General features: G+C 36.6%; 1 protein-coding gene across 1 annotated transcript in view; it reads right to left on the reverse strand.

The window, feature by feature from the left end:
- LOC107220928 (Down syndrome cell adhesion molecule-like protein Dscam2) overlaps positions 1 to 19,878 on the reverse strand; it is a 182,430-nt gene extending 162,552 nt beyond the window's left edge. The window contains exons 1-2 of the mRNA XM_046736696.1: positions 19,808 to 19,878; positions 2,587 to 2,698 (exon numbers count right to left, since the gene is read on the reverse strand). The gene's annotated coding sequence lies outside the window, so the exon portion shown is untranslated. The remainder of the gene's footprint in view (positions 1 to 2,586; positions 2,699 to 19,807) is intronic.

Genomic DNA, 19,878 nt, shown 5'->3' on the forward strand with positions numbered 1-19,878 from the left:
TATATTTTCTCATTTTCGTACCTTTGGAACTTTGAGCGTCAGGTTTCGGACCATTCGAAACTTTGACGTTTCGTCAAAGTCTGATTTCTTTACTTCAAGTTTCGCCATCAAATAATTCGGAATTCGGCGCTTTCGGCGCTTTCGGAACTTTTCAAAATCGAAATTTCCACTACACCCCATTTTTCACGTTTTCTCTACAATATAAACAGGTTACACCGCCTCTCTCATTGGTGGAGCAAAAGCACGATTCCGACGTAGTTAAGCTCTGCGACTAGAGGCCAACAGGTGGATGAACCGTGCGATAATTTACAAGCAACGATAAGTCGAACAGAGTCGTTTCACTCTGAAAATCGTAGCTGCGGATGAATAAGCAAAGGAACTTGATTCCCGAGGTACGGCACAAGGCAAATGCATTGCACAAGTGCATCGCATAACCGTACGCAGAAACAACGGACGGCTGCAGAATCGTCCTCAGAGGGAATGGGAATGGGAACGGGGTTTGCCTCTCCCTCCATTCACGTCCGCCGGATGTATGTATAAGACTTGACTTGTAAAAAGTTGTATAATCCCAGGGCACGCGGATATGCGACTGCATAATGCGGAATTCCCGCCTGCTAGGCCGCGAGGAGTTTAGAGTTTTCAGGAAACGATGGAAGCGCACGTGCGTTCCTGTGTGCCACATTTGCTCGAAACGCGCCCTTCCACCCTTCCTCCCTTCCTCCCTTTCACCCCCTTGTGTGTTATATTATGCAACGGAGCTCGAGTGGTTCTCCAGCCCCCGATGCACGGCGCCGAGAGTCGAGGATGCAGCGAGGACAAGGGGAAAGGGGAAAGGGGTGAGAGACGAATGTATTTGAACAGACACGCGACACTTATGTTTGTACTTGCCTTTGTATTATTTTACAATGGACGCGAGCTTCTCCTCGGCAACCGAGTACCTAGCGGAGAGATTTCACGAATATTTCATATACGCTGGACACGGACCTGAAGGGGCGGGGTTTGAAATTACAAATTTGAAAAGTTCCGAAGGCGTTGAGTAAAAATGGCGAAACTAAAAATAAAGATATTAGACTTTTGAGGAAACATCAAAGTTTCAAATGGTCGGAAACCCGACGCTCAAATTTCCGAAAGGGTGAAATTCCGGAAGGATCAAGTATTAATTCAACCGTAACTAGCTCAAATGAAAAAAAAATGTAAGCACAGGGTGTAAAACCAATGATTTCCAAAATTGTATTTAAAAAGAAAGTCCGACGTTGGAAAAAATGATTATCCCAATATTTCGGATTCTACCTCGTAAAAAAATTAATAACGAAATTATTCGTTAAAAATTGGCGAGTTCACAAGGTGTAAAAATTAATTAACACGTTAGGAATTAATCCTTTTATCTAGCGTTCTGCGAACCCTGGCATAAATTCTTTAAGACCTAAGAGAATTTCCGCGCTCACAGATATAAGGCGATGACGCTGCAATTTTTCCAGTCTCTTACCTGATATGATACGAGAGGCGGTAGCAGCTCGACATCGGCATTGAAATATATAGCAGATCAGTTTGGAAAAATGCAACCGTTGCCCGATTCAAGAAACACTTCTGTTAAAAAAATTTTGCATGCATAATAACAATATCGATGATATCGTAAAGGAATTATAACGAAAAGCAATTTTGAAATTTTCAGACTATCCACAAAAAATTGGGGAAAATTTTTAAAATAGGCCAATAAAAAACAAATGATAATCATTTTCTCTCGATGTATGTATTGATATTCGGAATTAATCGTGAATTAGCCTACGATCATTGATCAGTTTTATTGAATAATTTTTCGCTCGTTTACATTAATTCAACAAATTTCCATCGATTATTCTTTTAATATATCAATCATTTTATAAAATCAATCGATATTCGATCCAAATGAGAGTAAATATATCGGACCGTTCTTCTTATTTCCTTTAACTCTATCATATCATGTGAATATGTGAAATAAACGATAATCATTCACTGATACAAAATTACGTATCGACCCAATTTTCAAACGCAGTCATTTGTTTTAATTTTCCTTTCGATTTGCTGTGAAAAAAATTTCGTCGTGTTAAAGATTTTTACACTTTTATTCGAGATATTTACACCGCTAACCTTCAAAACACTTTTGTCATTTGGTAGCGATGTATACTCATACACACATACACACACACAATGTACACGTATTTTTTAATTTCATTCCACCTAGCAACTCGGCTTCGTCCCGTAGTAGATTTGCTGCTTAAATATTTACACCGTCAAACCGCCCACCCATCTGCCCGCTGCTCTTCGCTCACCCATTCAACCCCTCAAAGTACTTGACAGGGAAATTAGATTTTCCAAGGGAAACGTCGCTGGTTTGCCTAGCCGGTAATGAAGAAAAAAACAAAATAAAACAAGCTTGAAGGAAAAGATGCGAGAGGAATTCAGAATTTTACCGTCTAATTCTACTATCCTATCAAATAATGTACGTCAATTTATCCGTACGATATGTGATAATTACAAGAATCATAAAATGCCGCTCTTTCCTGATATGAATTTATAACGTGCTTATCACCAAAGTTGAAAACTTACCGCATCTCAAGATTGCCTTCGGTGAAAGAAGATGCACTCGGTGTTGGTCTCGATGAAACTGAACGCGATATCGCGACGTCTGTAACTCCGGAAATAATCCGCGGTGAAAAACCTGTGAACATTGTTAAACGTCTGATAGTTATTATAAAGATAACACTGCTGAAGTAAGAGACTCAAAAATCACGTCTGTGCAGTCAAGAAACTGTTCGTATATTGCAAGCACAGCTTCGGGTAATGGATATGGCTAATCTTAATGTTTCTTGTACGACGATTCTTTGATCTAAAGCAACTCTGTGGGTTTTATTTTCATTGGAATAACTAATTTCAACGACTTCAAAGGGTCAGTAATTACTTCTGTATTGTGAACGGCTAGTAATATCTTCAAGTTAAAGCAAGTTTTATTGCTTTTGTGAGGTAATATAATTAAATGAATTTCAAGAGATGATTTGGTGTGCGTTGGAATTGATAAATCAGTTACTGTGAACAAAATGAAATTTCTTCAAGGCAAACACCAATAAACAATCTCTTCAAACCAAATAATAGCGTTCCAAAAAATGTTTTTGCCAGTGTATTTTTTATGACATTTGTGGTAATTCTTTGATTTCGCCATACTTATGCAATTCATTTTTATTAGTTAGATGCAAAACAAAAAAATATATATAGCGTGCTCTTATTATTATCAGGGCACAACACAGGCTTTTCAATAATTATACCTGAGAAGCAGACGTTCATTGTTCAGCTCAAATCAATAACATTCTCATTATGAAAAGGCATCTTGTGTATGCTAATAGTTGACTAGAGATATTTCTCAGTCTTTCTGAAGCGAGGGCTTCAATTCAAGTTTTTTTCTGTCTGAGGTGGCCATAGAAGCCTCAAGTGTTTTGTCTGAAGCTTTGTTTTTTAGAATGCGTTCCTATTTTATTAATTCCCGCTTTTTTGGGAAACAAGAAACTTCAGGACACGTTTAAAATATGTTACGTATTTTGACAGTTTAACAATAAGAATCTAAGTAACATTCTACGAAAATTCGTTTGAATTAGTAAAAAAAGTGTAATTTTCAAACATAATTAAAAAATTCTTATGAAAAAATTGAAAACTTTTATTGGATCTTTCTAATTTCTATCGCATAAATTCATCGACACATAGAATATTAATTTGCATTTTGTCCTTCTTAACTCCAAAATAACATCGATATCAATAGCATATCAATTCTTTAATGTACGGAAATCTTAACTCAAACGCTAATATTCGCAGTAAAATTTTATCACTGATATTCTCATTGTCGGAATACAAATTGAAGCCGAGGTTTCACCCGCAATTTTGGCTCTAGCATTATTTTCAATTCTCACGAATGCGGCAAAAAAAAATAAATATAATTAATGCCAAAGTGACGTGGTGACGCAACAAAATATCAGCTTCAAAAGTCGATTAGAATTAATTTCCTGCGTTTGGATAGCTTCTCAAAATCTGAACAAGCTTGTCATTAAAATAACGGTACCGATCACGATGAACACAATATATATTATAATGAACTGCGGTGACGAAAACACGGCGATATAAGAAGATTTAAAAATTCCCCTCGACACTTTTCACCTCGACCCTTCTGTTCTCAAAACAGTAACCTAACAATTTACAGACACATTGTAATAATACTATTATGCTCACGGGTGATTCTTAAAAACAATGGTTAATGTTTGTCCTTTGATTTACATTACTGTTATTGAGGATCTAACGGAAAAAAAAAAATTGGCAATAAAAGAACACGTGACTTTCCACGACGAATTTTGATCTCAAAATCGAAATCCTCAACTCCGACAAATTTTGGAACTATTCAAAAACTTTTAAAGAGATTTGGTTTCATTCAGAGGCTTACGAAACGTAGTTCCCTTTACCTTATCTAAATATTGCATAAAAATAATCCGACGACGGATTATTTCACTTCTTAATATTTCAAGATCGATGAAAAGTATTTGACGACGGACATTATTGTCCTGAAACTCTGAGTTACAGACTGTTTCGATCATTTTCTGGATATTGATAAATTTTTCACGAACTCAGTGACGCAGAATCATTGCTCTATCGAAATTCAAAAAAATTCCAATAAATACTTGATTAATGACAGCGAAAAAATACCGCTAAAAAGAACCGTTCGCATTTTCTCTCGATACCAAACTCGCGATTATAGAATCCTGAATGTCGGAATACGTTCTTTGAATGGAGGATTGAAATCGCGCAAGCTCGCGGCCCACGAATCGAGGTTCCGGGTCTTTATAATGAAACGGAGGAGAAGTGCGGGGGCGAAAAGCACCGGGCGCCTCTAAATCTTTCATTCGACCAAAAAGATCAGTCACATTGGTTAACGCGTGGCTGACGCTAGCCGGTATTAGTTCACAGGACGTTGGGCTTATGGGCGATGCCCAGCAAGGCTGACCGACGACCATCGGATGCCGGGTTTTGCACACCCTCGCACACACGGGTGCGATTTTCTACGCCCCTGAATAAAAGGGCGGCAAGTCTATATATAGACACGCGGGCTGCCCCGTTGGGTCGAAATCCACAATTTAGGGGGATCCCCCTTCGCCTCCCCCCCCCCTCCCTTCCCCTACCCTCCCCTCCTCACCCTCCCTTCCTTCCATCGTGCCGCCCCTGTATTTATTGCCCAACGGTTCGCTTTTACGCCCTAATACTTTAAATTACTAAATCAGGGAGCGAAGGCTCTGACGTCGCAGTTCCGAATCCTCTCTCGTCGATTCCTGTACCGCTGATCGATTTGCGAATCCCCATAGCTCCGATTTTTTCGCCATTATACCGTTTTGTTCGAAATATTATCACGTCGTAAAGCGACTTGGATTTAGTTGATTAGTCGACAAATTTTGAGGGGTGACTTTGGTGGAAGTTTCGTCAAATGTGACAATAAAATATATTCAATCAGCTGAGATGATGAACTAAGTTACTTAAGTTTGTTAGCAAAAAATTTTAGCCTTTGACGTATTATTGAAAGAAATATTGAAAAAATATTCATAATTTTCAAATCGTTTGACTTATTCGGATGAAATATTCATCAAATTCTGATTACAGGGATCTTGATAAATGGTCGAAATTTTCGAAATATTCATTTGAAGATGGAAAAGTTTTTAATTTTACCGAAGTCTCCCCTCAACTAAAATTGACTTATTGTTAGCCAAGATTCGATTACAGTCAAAATATTTTCACGGTCTTGCAGAGAAAAAATTGCAAATGTGTATGAAGAAATATTTTCGACTGGTGTCCATTCGGATAGAAATTTTTTCATTGCTAAAATTATTGATTGAAAAGTGTAAGTTACAGTCTGAGAAAATATCTGGTAAAAATGATGGACCGTAAAATTTGTAAAACAAATAAAATGTTAATGTGCCGTACAATATAAGAACATTAAATAACCAAAAAATAGAAAATTGTATGCTCTTTGGTTATCGATCGAAAACTTGTTGACTGACAGAATTTTGAACAAATTTTTGGAATTGCCGAGAATTTAGTCCATACTTTAAATCCAAAATCACAAGATAGGAAGACTATGTACTGCAAACTTCATTTTCCGTTTAATTCGATCTCTTGAGGAGATTTTATTACTTAAAATTATGCACTTGCAATTTAAGTGAACTGTCGAAAAATCTATTATTATCGTGAAAAGAGTGAAAAAGTAAATAAAGTGAGCAATGATTCCCATACTGATTCTTTATCGGTAATGCAAGGCTCAGCACGGCTCTATCAGTTGACCCAATGGCTTCTGATTTAATTCGACTCGTTTTTTTTTTTTTTATCACTTTCTATAGTTTTTCTATCGGGTATTGTCCCCGTCCCTAATAGTCAATAAAAATTCGATTTAAAAGTTACACAAAGCTCCGAAGACACCCTGAAAATGGTAAGTCCCTTCATTATTGCGGCGGGCCGCATAGTGAGTTGCAAATAAAGCTCAATTTCCTAATGTACAAGACGTACAGTTCGAATAACAAGTGGTTAATTTGGCTGACCTTGATGAGCCAGCCAGAAAACTTTCCGCTCGAATACCATTCCAGCCCGTGAAACAATAAATATATAATGATTTAATCATTATTTGTTTTTTTTTTTTCACATTGGTATTTCATCAACTTGAAAAGTACATGACCGATGAAGTTTAAAACGCAGTCAATCTTAAGCTAAGAAAAACACCGTCCATTGAAACTGCAGTTATGAAAATTAGTTAATCCGTTTTCGAGATATCACGATTTAAAATTTTTCGATTTTGTTACGCGTATAACGTGGGAAACTGGTGTAGTGATCAGATCCAAAATCCATTAAGTCCCGAGTTAGGAAGAGTCGCGGCCATTAAGACAAAAATCATCAAAATCCGATAATGCATTCTTGAAAAAGTGGTAGAAGGTGATTCTCTGGCTTTCAAAATATGGAACCACAACGAAAACTCTACACTTCATTTTCGGAATGATTATGATCAATTCCCTTAATCTTTTTTTTCTATGAAACAGGGGAGCAGGAAGCTAAAAATAAGGGGGAATAAAAAATCTTAAACACGATGTCTGTACGCTGGAGAATTAGAGGAAACTGACGATTGAGTTCGGAGAATAGATAAATGTAAAAGACAAAGAAAAAAAAAAAAAAAAAACACCTAAACGGAAATATCCCGAAAAACTCGATCACGCATCCACCTGCAGGTGATGGGCGATACGAGCCAGAAACACGATGACAAGCTCTCAATCGGGCTTGATTACAGAGTCCACATGTGCTACCGACTAGGTCCTCTCCCACGAGGATTCCCCGCAGGCACAGCAGCCACGCACCCCTGGCCAACAATCGAGAGCACTCCAATTTCAATCGAATGATAAAAAAAAAAAGAAATTTTAACCATAAAATCCGCAGAACACTGATATAACGGGAAGAAATTAAAGAAAGGGACACTGTGAATTGTCGGACATGTAATTGCAGCTTACGATCGAATATCGGCGGTGAAGTAAATTTTCATCTCGACCTGCAGACACTTACTTTCAAGTTTTGTTCAAATTCGATTTACAACCTTGCATTTATTGAAAACGTATCTCTCAGTTGTAATGATAGTTTAAATCTTATGCATTTCACGATAAGGCATATATGTGTCTATAGTAGGGTGAGGCGAAATAAAATTTTTTCTTTTTTTCAAAGGGGCCTCAAACTTTCGGTAAAGCATCTCAAATAGTACATCTCATCCAAATGTAAGGTCTTAATATTGATATATAGAGGTGCCTATTTTGTCTTTTCCATTTTCCATTTAATTAAATAACACGTAAAGAAAATTGGAAAATTTTTGAAATTTTTTTTTCGTAAATGGCTTGACTTATAAACTATCCAAATACAGATTCTTGTACGACATTTTACGCTCTATAAAAAAGTACTGAAATAACATTGTCCAACTCTAACCGATTAAGAGATACTCGCCTCTGACTCAATGTTTATATGCAGGTATCTTCTAATCGGTTAGAGTTGGGAAAATGTTGTCTCAGCACTTTTTATATAGCGTGAAATGTTTACGAGTCAAGCCGTTTACAACAAAATAAAATTAAAAAATTTTCCGCTCTTCTTTACATGTTGTTTAAATCGAAAATGAAAGACAAAAAATTCTAATATCAATATTAAGCGCTTGTGTTTGGATGAGACATACTATTTGAGATGCTCTACCGAAATATTGATGATATACATACCTAGACGGATACACGGAATTAATTTTTTTCTTTAGCATTGATTTCTAGATGTGATCTTTTACTTATCGTCCATTTTAAAAAAAAATTTTTTAATGTCATTTATCATCATACAATTTCAGAACAATTCAAATCTAATGGAAGGTCACGTAATAAATTACCATGTATCCAAAATCGAAACCTTTGAGAGAAAATAGTAAAATATTTAGTTATATTTGTTGACTCTGCCAATTTTACTTTCGTGAAATAAATGTTACGTTACGTCACGGGACAAGTAATAATTTAGCGAGGCGGTATAATGAATTTTTTTTCTCATTTAAATACATGAGGGAACTTGACGCCACGCGTTAGAAAGCCGGGAAGAAGTTAAGTTTTCCGGGAAGGGGATGGAGCAGGGATGGAAAGGGAGATGAGGCATTTATTTTCGCTGCGATGAGCAGCCACCGAATAAGCTGGTGAACTTTTATTGCGTTATAAATTATAAGAAATTTATTGGCGCTTACGAGACTCGCTATACGGCAAGGTATAAGATATAAATGTTATATATGTACAGAAAATTTCAAACTCGCGCAAAGAATGACAATGAGGTCAATGCTGCAGGCAGTCGGGACGAATTTTCACGCAATATTATTGGCTTTGAACATAGTTTCGGTGGTTAAACAATTTACACTCACATTATGTTACAAAGTTTTGCAATTAGATTCGAAAAATTGAAATTCTTAAAAGCCCACGAAGTTGTCACGGAATTTCGATAAGGCCAAACTATGGTATTATTATTTTTATTCATGAATTTTGACACCGGATAATATGATGTTTCTCAACTTCAACAAAGCTTTACGTTTTTCAGCATTTAAGTAAAAATACGAAATTTACAAAAATTCCCATTGAAATGGTGGCCATGAAGAATTGAAATCTCGTCTAATCTGAACGTTCGCTTCTACTGGAAATTAATCGATCCGTAATTGTTTATTAACACTATATATTATTTATTTCTCATTTCAATTGAAAAATTATGCATGTATGTTTCCAAGTTGAAAAAAGATGTGACCTGAGACAGATTTCGGAAGCAGAATGTTATTATTATTGTAATCTTTATAACGATTATCGAAATTTATCGAATCGTGATTTCGAAATCGGTCCAACAGTATCTTAAGTGCAGACCGTCTCATGTCAAGCTAAAGAATGGGCAAAAAATTTTGTAAATAAAACAAAGTATAAATAACGACAATACACTTCGATCACACGCTCGACGGTATTTTCGGCAGTGAAATTATTTCATAAGATAAAAATAAAATCGTCGCGACAAATACGGTAGAATTTTCGACATTTTTCGTTCCAAGTTCATCATGACTGCAGAAGTCTGCAGCAGAAGATGATTACGGTAATAATCTACGTGTGAAATTAACCCCCTCTGAGCTTAATCGGCGAGGATCAAAGTTTAACTATGGAATGGAGGGCGAGGCGGCTGGTACAGACATTAGTCGTCAACCAACCGACGGGACGGCAAAGTGAACGGTCCGGAGGCTCAGCCTCGCAGAGATTACCCACGCTTCACACCCGATGGACCAAAACAGCTGCAGGCTCTGATTTCACCGCAGAAACTCTGACGAAACGCGGTTTCAATTCTGCGGCACCTTCCATTTGCGGTATGAGACTGCTTCAAATTGGGAAAAGATTTTTTTTTTAACGATACAGCTGTTCTCCACGAGTATTTTTTTTCGAACTTAAAATCCAGAGTAAGGGATTTTTAGTTCAGTGTCAGAGGTGACTCTTTCTTGTTTAAGTTGTTTTGAGCACTGGGTCACGTGACCGAGTTACAAGAGTATTGATGAGAGTCGAATATCCCATTTTTGTTAAGTTTTTTTTTTTTTTTTTCACGTGGTTGTCCTGATGTTCGAAAGTGCCCTTTGGTCAGACAGGACAGATGAATCATCGTACGAATTAATGTTTGAACAATTTGCAAAGTATACTTAACCTCAGAACCCGTCTCGCAGCGAAATAAGTTGATGAAAAATTTATACAGCATCTATTCAATCCTAGCTGACCAGAGCACACTTGCCGACAATGGCACGGTGATTTTACGAAATATTCGAAATTGATACCGAGTTTCATTGTTAAGAAAAAAGTATCAGGATTCTCGGGAATAATGTTGAATTGGTCACGTGACACCATGGTCAAAATACCTTGAATGAACGTATTAAAAATTAATCTTATTTCAGTTTCTTGACCGATTTTTCGAAATAATCGTGTCGTATTGTTTGAAATTGACACGAGTATGTTGTTTTACAAATTATTTAAATGAGAAAACCGACTTCTTACACTTGATAAAAAATCCTGTACCCTTCGAGAGGATTGTATCTACGGTACAAGAACTAATGTCTAGACGTTTTCCCAGTTAGAGAAAAATGTATTTTTCCAATTTGAAACAGTCTATTATAGGTAGATACAATGTATATATAAACTTTTAACCGTTTTGTGCGTGACGTTGCAGTTACGGCAGGTTCCCGTCGCATGCCGTCAGATATCATCGTACACAGGTTGGGTTAGGTCAGGAAAGGTGGCTTACGGCCTAGCGGATGTCGGCCTGCTTCTGTCTATGTAACTATGTATGGCGCATTCCGTGCCATGTAGAGATGGGCAATTCAAGTTCGGCCTTTTCTGTTCAAGAACCAGAAGTAATTAATTATCATCATTCAAGATCGTTCAAATCAACGCCTGGTCGAACAATTTATCGGAATCTTTTCAACTCCTATAAAAATCTAGTAACCGTTCGTTTTGAAAATAATAGATATATCAATATAAATATGCCAAAAATAGAAAATTAACATTTGGTTAATCAACTTCGAAAAACCTATTAGAAGAAATATTAAAGTAACAGGATCATCGCGAATTTTGTTTTTTCTTATGTATAAACATTTCTCAAGCAGTTGGAAATCTCGAACATTTCAATCTGATTATTCGATTTTTCGCAATATAATTAAAAAGTCACTTAGTTAGCCTGAGTAGCATAATTATTTTATTCAGATTCATCTGATTTGTCGATATCAGCAAATTAACCGACCAACCCTGATCTTCTACCCTTTCACAACTTCGTAAACTGGCAAGTAAAACGCACTATGAATAATTAAACGAAGAATGAATTTTTGGAAGATAGACTTTTCAAAGAATTGGTAAGCTTTTATTCCGCAAGATCGCCAAAATGAGAGCAGCAAATGCAAAAACTTTGAACAAGTCGTTGAAAAATGTCTGCGAAGAATAAAGTTCATCGAGTTGGCGATGGAATGCCTCATACGCACGGATTTACAAGGATCGTGGAAATTTTGGTTACATACACCTACATTTACATATGTATACGTGTACATCCAACTAGGGGACAGGCATACCCGGTTTGTTGAACATCGAGGCTATAACCACGAGACGGGTTATTTCCCGGCTAACTGTGCAGCCATTTTCCAGCCACCATAAAGAATGCTCGACGCAGTGAGAAAGAATTCATTCGCTAAAGTTACTGGAAAACTACTAAAATGGATAACGTTACGATGTAACGTTTTAAATGTTGTTGGAATTGCAGAAAAAAAATTGTTACAAGCAGCAATACATTTAGTGTAATTTCAGCTATCAACTGAAACCTAATACCACATTTTATAGTTATCGGAAATACAATTCTATTTGTTTAGTGTCCTACATTTTTTTAATGAACAAGGCCTCAACATCAAATTATCGTAACAATTGCCAAAAAATATATTCTTCAAGTGGTCCTAATGAAAAAGCATAAGACTATTCCATGAACAGCTTATGCAAAACTAATTTTCACTACGAACCCAGAATTATATTTTTCAGTTAAGGCAAAAAAATATAAATACTCGAGGACTGCGTCGTAGCCACAACTATGAAAACGACCGATCGTCAATGAAGTTCTGATCGAAGGTATGACTGTCCTTATATCGAATAACATTATATTACATGTTGTAACTATCTACAAAATGAATTTCTAACGACCGCACGATCCGTCGTCTGTAAAATTAATTAAATGCGCGATGCGCTACAATCCGTGAGTGGCTGTTTGCCAGGGTGACCAACCGTCATAAATGTAACCTCAAAAATTTTGACAATTGTTACTGGCAGTCGACTCAACACCGACAAATGTCAAAATTTTTGAGGTTACATTTATGACGGTTGGTCACCCTGGCAAACAGCCACTCTCAGAATGTAGCGCGCGTGCGCAATAAATTGTAGCAGACGACGGAACGTGCAGTCGTTAGAAATTCACTCTGCGTGTATGACCAATTAAAAAGAAAACAAAGATTTTCAGAAATCCTGACAGATCGTACAACGGTCCTATAACCCCATCCGCAATCGTTAGTTTCGTCGCAATTACTCCTTGTATGCTCCTTAGATTAGAGTTAGCTAGTTGTGCGTCTAGTCGGACAGACTGCTGCAATGATACCGTCGTGCAGGCATCAGTACCTGCTTCATGTTAAACTCAGTCGCTGTGCTAGGAGTTCTGGGACAAATGGAGACAGCTACAGTCCGCCTATTCGCCTTGCGATTAGCAGTTGGCTGCACTTCAAAACCGCCGTAACCCGTCTAGAAGTCGAACTAAAGTTCAGTAAAACCACTGCTGTGACACGTTTACGCCAAACATTGAAACTTGAGGATGTACCAAATGTACAGTCTAACCAAAGAGGTATGAAAGAAAAAATATCGTACAACGAAAGTTTGAAAATGTAACTGGAGTTCATCGAGTTGAATTTAATTCAAACGAAATTCTCTCATAACTGATTAAATTTGAAGAAAACCAGACATTTCAGCTACAATAGCATAATTATTGACAACTTTGAAGATATCCCAGCATTAAATCGTTTCTGGGATGAAAAACTCGCATCGTTGAACAATTTTAATAAACTTGAGCTTATTTTGATCGTAAATTATTTCGCTACAAATCAAAAACGGAATTTTTTCCATCAGAATACTCAGTTGTTAATAAAACCATGTTTACTAAAATCATTATAAATGATGAATAGTAAATCAATGATTTAATAAAAAGTTTTTGAGTGATATATTTGATTCCAAGTCCTCCGTGAAGCTTTGTAATTCGTGAAATTCGCGTAATCAATAAATATCAAAAAATCCATACACCCCCCTTCCGAAGTTTATATCTCGGAAACTAATGATTTTTGGGACTTGTGTCAATGAGAACAGTTTCGATCGGGAAGAGATGTACCGTAACATGCTGAAACTCCTTCCAATTTGACAGGGAGCCAATTTGAATTTTACTTTAGAAATTTCAATACTGCTGAAACGAATTAGTATGGCATTATAATAAAGTCCTACAACTAAATTTAGACGTGTCGTTACAGTTAATTATTTCTATGACAATCCGCAGCGCGTATAGAATGTGCTTTCTATAACGTCGCGACGGGATCCCATAAATGAAACATCAATTTAAGGACCCGCGACGTCGAAGTAGGCTTCAGGACTGACCGTAACGAGCGGGCATAACAATTTGCGTTTACGTCTTTATCAAGACTCATTGTCAGAGGCTGGGGACGAGATTTAAAGCCTGAAGCTTTGATGGATTCGTGGCTCCTTCGGGGGGTGTATAATATTCGTAAACATGATGTACGTAGATTCACATATAATATCGTTCCTCCTGCCAATCACGTATCTCTGAACAGCAATCCCCTCCGCTTTCAAAATATTTACGACTATTTTTACGAGGAGATAACGATAATAACGTATAACATGCGTGCATGCATGCCGCACATTTCTATAGTTTTATACCCGTAAGCGCGGTTTTGATGAGAAAAAGTAATTTGACAAAACGACGAATCACGAGTGAAGGCAAAATCTCATTGAAATTTTGAATATACGAAAATGGTAGAAGTTATTTCTAAATTCCCGCGCACCGTAAGTTGCCGAGATTCGTTGGCTAAAAACCGATATTTTTTATCAACTTTATCATCGAAAGGTCTTGCAATCGGTACTTATCAAATAATTATGTCCCTGAGTAAACGAATGTCTCTTAAAAATTTATACAAAAATACTTGTGAATTTGTAGAAAACAGTATTCCGAATCAAATGAACTCTCGTAGAGTGAAATCGAACGAATCTAATAGATTTTTAACAATTTTAAAGCGATTTGAAGTGAAGCATCGATATATAAGCTTTTGTTTATAACTTCAGTATTTTCAATTTTACATTTATAAAGACACTCTGGTAGCTTACGAATATAATAATTTGACGAACGAAGAACGATACAACTGTCTCGAAACAGAATTGACAATAAGTTGTTGACCAAATAATGTTACTCGAGAACCAATGCTGCTCGTCATAAAATAATTATCAAGCTTAGTAATTTTGTTGGTCAGAAAAATAATTACCTATCAATTAGTGTAATACAACCAATTGGTTCGAAATATTTGCGTAGCGCTCAACTTTGCGAGTGGATACATAATTATTTTTCAAACAATATTTCGTGATCAATGGGCTCGTTAAAAATGAGAAACGAACAATAATGACTGATTTCGCGTAATAACGTAGAACGTGTATAGAATCGGGTGATTGTAGTAATGAAAATATACGACTCGACGCCAAAGACGCGAAGGGGAGAAAAAGACTCGTCGAGGAAAATGAAAAAACAGGGGCTTTTTAATGAATTGCGTGGGCAGTTGAGGACGCTTAGGCGGAAAGCGCATTAAATTAATTTATGTACTGAAGGGAAAAAAAATCATATTGAAGTTAAAGCGCCGTTGCTGTGTTTGGTCCACCTCTGCTCACGCGGACGTAAAAATTAAGCAATAACGATGAGATAAAAAATTATACGAACTCGGAAGTGACTCGGAAGAAAACGGCGCCCTTTAACCGCGTTAATTGTAATGGCATTAATCAAGGTAATGGTGCCGCAAACTCTTCCGCGCTTTAATTAGCCAAAGTTCAAACGATAAACAATAGGGTTGGCAGTAGTTATATTTTGCAATTCCACGCTTGTACCTTTACGTCTGATCCTCATGAGGACCCGACGATATGGAACCAGACTACAAACAGTAAGTAAGCTAGAATTATAATGCAGACGCACGATTTAATTGTAAATTGAAATGCTACGGTTGCTTTATTCAAATAAACGCCTGATGCGGCGAGCAACATTTCACTAGATTCATAATAACGAAGGATTTGAGCTTTTGAAGAGAATTTAATCCACCATCGGTTTGTCGGTTATTGAGTTACAGCTGTAAAACGACAGTGGTCATAAGTGCCTGTTATCGAATTACTCAGAAGGCAGTCCAATTGTTAACCAACCGCCTCAGTTTTGAATTTCACAATCAGGAAAGGCCCGTAAATACTGTACTTACATGATAAAATACGCTGCGGTATTACATACGAGGTGTGTATATTACATGCATACATGCATGTAGGAGAGGTCATGGCATTCGCTTGTAAATCAAGTTAATAATTACGATTCATTAGCATTGATTTTGCGCTCAGAAAAACTTATTTTTCTTACAGTTACTGAAAAATTATATCAGGCATCGTTGCAATAATAAGTTAAATGTTGTTGGAATGACACGAAAATTTAGTACGAGTCATTATTCAGTGTGATTACTGTTGTCAGTACTAAATAAACTGGGTATTGCAAAGTCAACTCTTCCTGTTTGAATTATATTATTGTTTCAGTTAAATCAACCCTTAACGGGAATCAATAAAAATCACTTGAAATTAATATTAACAAATGGATGCTACGAAGCATTAATTGCTCAACATTAACATGTGATTTCAATAATTTGAGATGATTTCCAACGATTTCAGATATTCAATATCCATATACGTAAAATAATAAAATAATCATCTGACATGTAGATGAATTGACTCGATTTTTTTCGTACAGTTAGTATATGCTAATACAAATTTTGAAATTTCTTTCATTGCTTAGATGAAAATGAAGATAATCTTATCGCTTTTATATAGATGCTTGCGAACTTTCACCGTTCAACTCACTTTCTTCCGGCTCTAAACTTTGAACTCTCGACCGCCTCGTAACTCCGATATCGAATCAGAATTCAAATAATGCCGGGTTCATTCAAAAGCTCGCCAGACACGCCGGCCGTTGCTCTACTTACTATCGTTGCGTACGACCGCACCGGCGTCTCTACCACTGGCTACAACGCTTACGTTAGATATACTCGTGCTGCCTCTTTGCATCGGGAGGTGAGCCGCTTTCGACCCTGAAAACTCTTGAAAAGGAGGCGAGTTCAGTGGCTCATTTTCGTGGGAACACCATTTTTTCGATACTTTTTTTTGTTTCCGAGAAAAACAAGGATAAACTCGTGCAAAATGTTTACAGAACACAGTGTTTTAGAAAATTACGGTTTCCCACATTACACCAGAATAATACGCTAGTTACCAAATTCATGATGCTTCCGCGAGAAACTGTCAAATTTTAATAATAAAACAAAAAACTTTTTTTTATATCACATTGATCAGGCTCAATTTAAGAATGAACCAATATAGGGAGAGACCCAGAGTTTAATAACTTTGAACGATAGAATTATAAAACATTTTCTCAAATTGTTGGTATACGTTATTCGAATTTGCTCGGAATAATTGTTATTCCATATTGGGAAATGTTATTTCATTCGCGTTCACCGCATCATTGCTGTAATATCTCGTTTAAGTTTTGTTCTTTTACGTTCGGTTGGCTAATTTTATTCCAGTTTCAACAACTTATAAGCTGGAAAGTTAACGCCTCCTAAAAGGCGCGCGTCGCGGCAAAATGAGTGCTAATACACCTCCCTGCGCACCTATTACACTTTGCCAGTTTATAATGCTTGTATAGTATGCATATACATGCAGTGCCAGAAAGTTTAAACGTGGTTCATCGTATATTACCGTGATAGATTGTGAACATAATTTTACAGTTTCTAAATATCGTTACGTCTTATTTATTCTCGACCTGATATTTCAACGTCAATCACTTTTGACTGGCAATTACTCTTCACATGCAGATTCAGAATTTATAGTGTAACGCCTTAGAGTCGCGGAGAAATTTGTGCTCGACTCAAAATCGAAATAATCAGGAATAAGAATATTGCGCGAATTGCGACCATTCGCTAAGTTCATCGATTATAAATTATGCTGTAATCATTTGCACCGATGCTGTAAATCTCATCAGCCAATAAATAATTTGCAGTAAAAATTTCTACGTCCGTATGTCAAATATAAAAGCTAATCGTATCACGGTGAACAAATTAGCATCGTATTGCATGGAAATTAACAAATTATTCTCTAACCAAATAACAAAGTTTTAAAATTGAAACGAACGTTCCGAAAGAGTCTGTGAAATTGGAATTATGAATTGTGACGAAAACTTTTTGATACTGTATAATAGAACATTTTTCAAAATTAATCTTTGATTCAATAAGAAGTTTATTGGAACAGCTTTTACAATTCAAAATAAATTTCTGTCAAACTAATAAATTTCATTCGATTTTTCTGAAATTTACTGACCATCGAAATCACTTCTAGTCGGTCCAATAGATTCTCAAACAGGTTCGAATCACCATAAATTTTTTATCTGGATGCAAAACTCGTTATTACATATCGTCGAGAATGGGTATAAATTTTTATCAAGCTTCCGTCGTACAAACCGTAAATCATAAAATGACACACGCAGTATGATCATTGACACAAAATTCGGAAAAAATAAGCACGAAAAACGCTGTGGAAATTCGTTTTCTCATTCTTCAGGAACTTTCGCGCAAAATTTGTATCGTCATCAACACTGTAAAAATATTCGGCGTGTAACATAACACTGTTCAATGTTGAATTCAACACCATTTGGTGTTACTTTACAAAGAGCAACACTTTCTTAGATGCAAGATTTTTGTACAACTTATGCTGCACACCTGTGCGTAACAATGGTGTCACACCGGGGTCACTGGAGACCCCACGTCAAGGATCATTGCGAAGAAACGGAGATATCGATTCGAATAACTTGACAATATTCTGGGATACTCTTTAACTATTATGCTTCAAGATGAATTAGTTATCTTTAGCAAAATGAAATTTTAAATATGCAACAAAAATCAAAAAAAACAAAACAAAAATCAACAAAATACCGGAAAATGAATGATTCTAGTCAAAAAATCGTAACTTAGTGAATTTTGAACATTTTGAGCTGAGAGTTGATGGATTAAGTCTTGAGACACAGATGTTTAAGAAAAAAAAGAGATACTGCGTAATGAAAAAAAGATATTTATTTGAGTGAGTGAAATTGAATTTTTGGCGAAAGAATGATTTAACAATTTTTACGATATTTCATTATTTGTCTTAGATCAAATCAGATTATTTCGGATAATTTTCATATGGAATTTATGGTGAAGACGACGTGAGGTCAATTTCACCCCGGTGTGCAGCGGGTTTCTTGGTGTTGTCCCCTATCGGCCATGGAAAAAAAATTTCATTCAACGCGAAACAAAGTGGGCAAGTAACGAATTGAAGAGGACTTAATTTGAACACGGTATTTTTTCCAACACCCGATAAACGAGGTCCAATGATTCTCGATTTTCAAACAAGGACCGAGCAATATTCACTGAGAGTTGTTAGAGGGCACAGCTTTAGAATGAGAATGCGGAACGTACAGTCACAAATGCTTTTGATAGAAAAACGTGATAAAGAAAAGATTTACAAAGCGTCAATCATTTACAGATGCAAAATTTGGAACCCTGAATTTCTAATGTAAACACCAAAACACCAACGTATTTTAACAATCGTCAGAGAAATTACATTATTTTATTATTTTTCACTTATTCTGACCAGCAATAACTCATTTTATTTGCAGATGAATTTTCCGTAAATCGAGTTAGATTCTGGATAACAATAATTGACCCGTTGCTAAATCACAAGTTTATTATCTGTAAACTAAAACGTATTTTTTAACCAATTGACGGGCTTAAAAAATGGTAATTTGCCACGTCTTAATTCATGAATAAATTAATCTATTGTTCAAAAAAGTCATACAATAATTAAAAAAAAGAAAAAAATAGCAGAACAATACGTGATTTCTCTGTATTGTGACTAACAGGATGTTTACAGTTGAAATTCGTCGTTTAAACATTTTTTTTCCACACTGCACGGATTTTTTTTTTTTTTTTTTTCTTTTTTATTCTTGATTAGGTTGAACTCGGCGAGGATAAGTTACACTTTTTGAACCTTTGTTTAGTCATATTTTTCATTCGGCACATTTTCGAGCCGACCGTACGTCCATCACGTGCATCCTTATAAACACGTTCAGGGTTGTTCCATAATATCTCTGAAGTGTTTTTTAAAGCGAATTAAAACGCGGCGCGCACATGGTGTCTAGGTTCCCGGGGCTATTAAACTCGAGGTGTTTCCTGCTCCCATTCGCTCGTTTCTGCGGGGGGGGAGGGGGAGGGGGGAGGGGGGAGGGGGTTGAAAAACTTCCCACGCATGTTTCTGCGGGGCATTCCTTCGGTGCGGATGATTTTCGAGAAGCTTACCCTCAGAGACAGCCCTCGACCCTCCCGGCTGGACGTCCGTCCGTCGATGCACGTCGGAGGCTGAGCGCGAA

This window comes from Neodiprion lecontei, chromosome 4 (assembly GCF_021901455.1).
Source record: "Neodiprion lecontei isolate iyNeoLeco1 chromosome 4, iyNeoLeco1.1, whole genome shotgun sequence".
Taxonomy (NCBI): domain Eukaryota; kingdom Metazoa; phylum Arthropoda; class Insecta; order Hymenoptera; family Diprionidae; genus Neodiprion; species Neodiprion lecontei.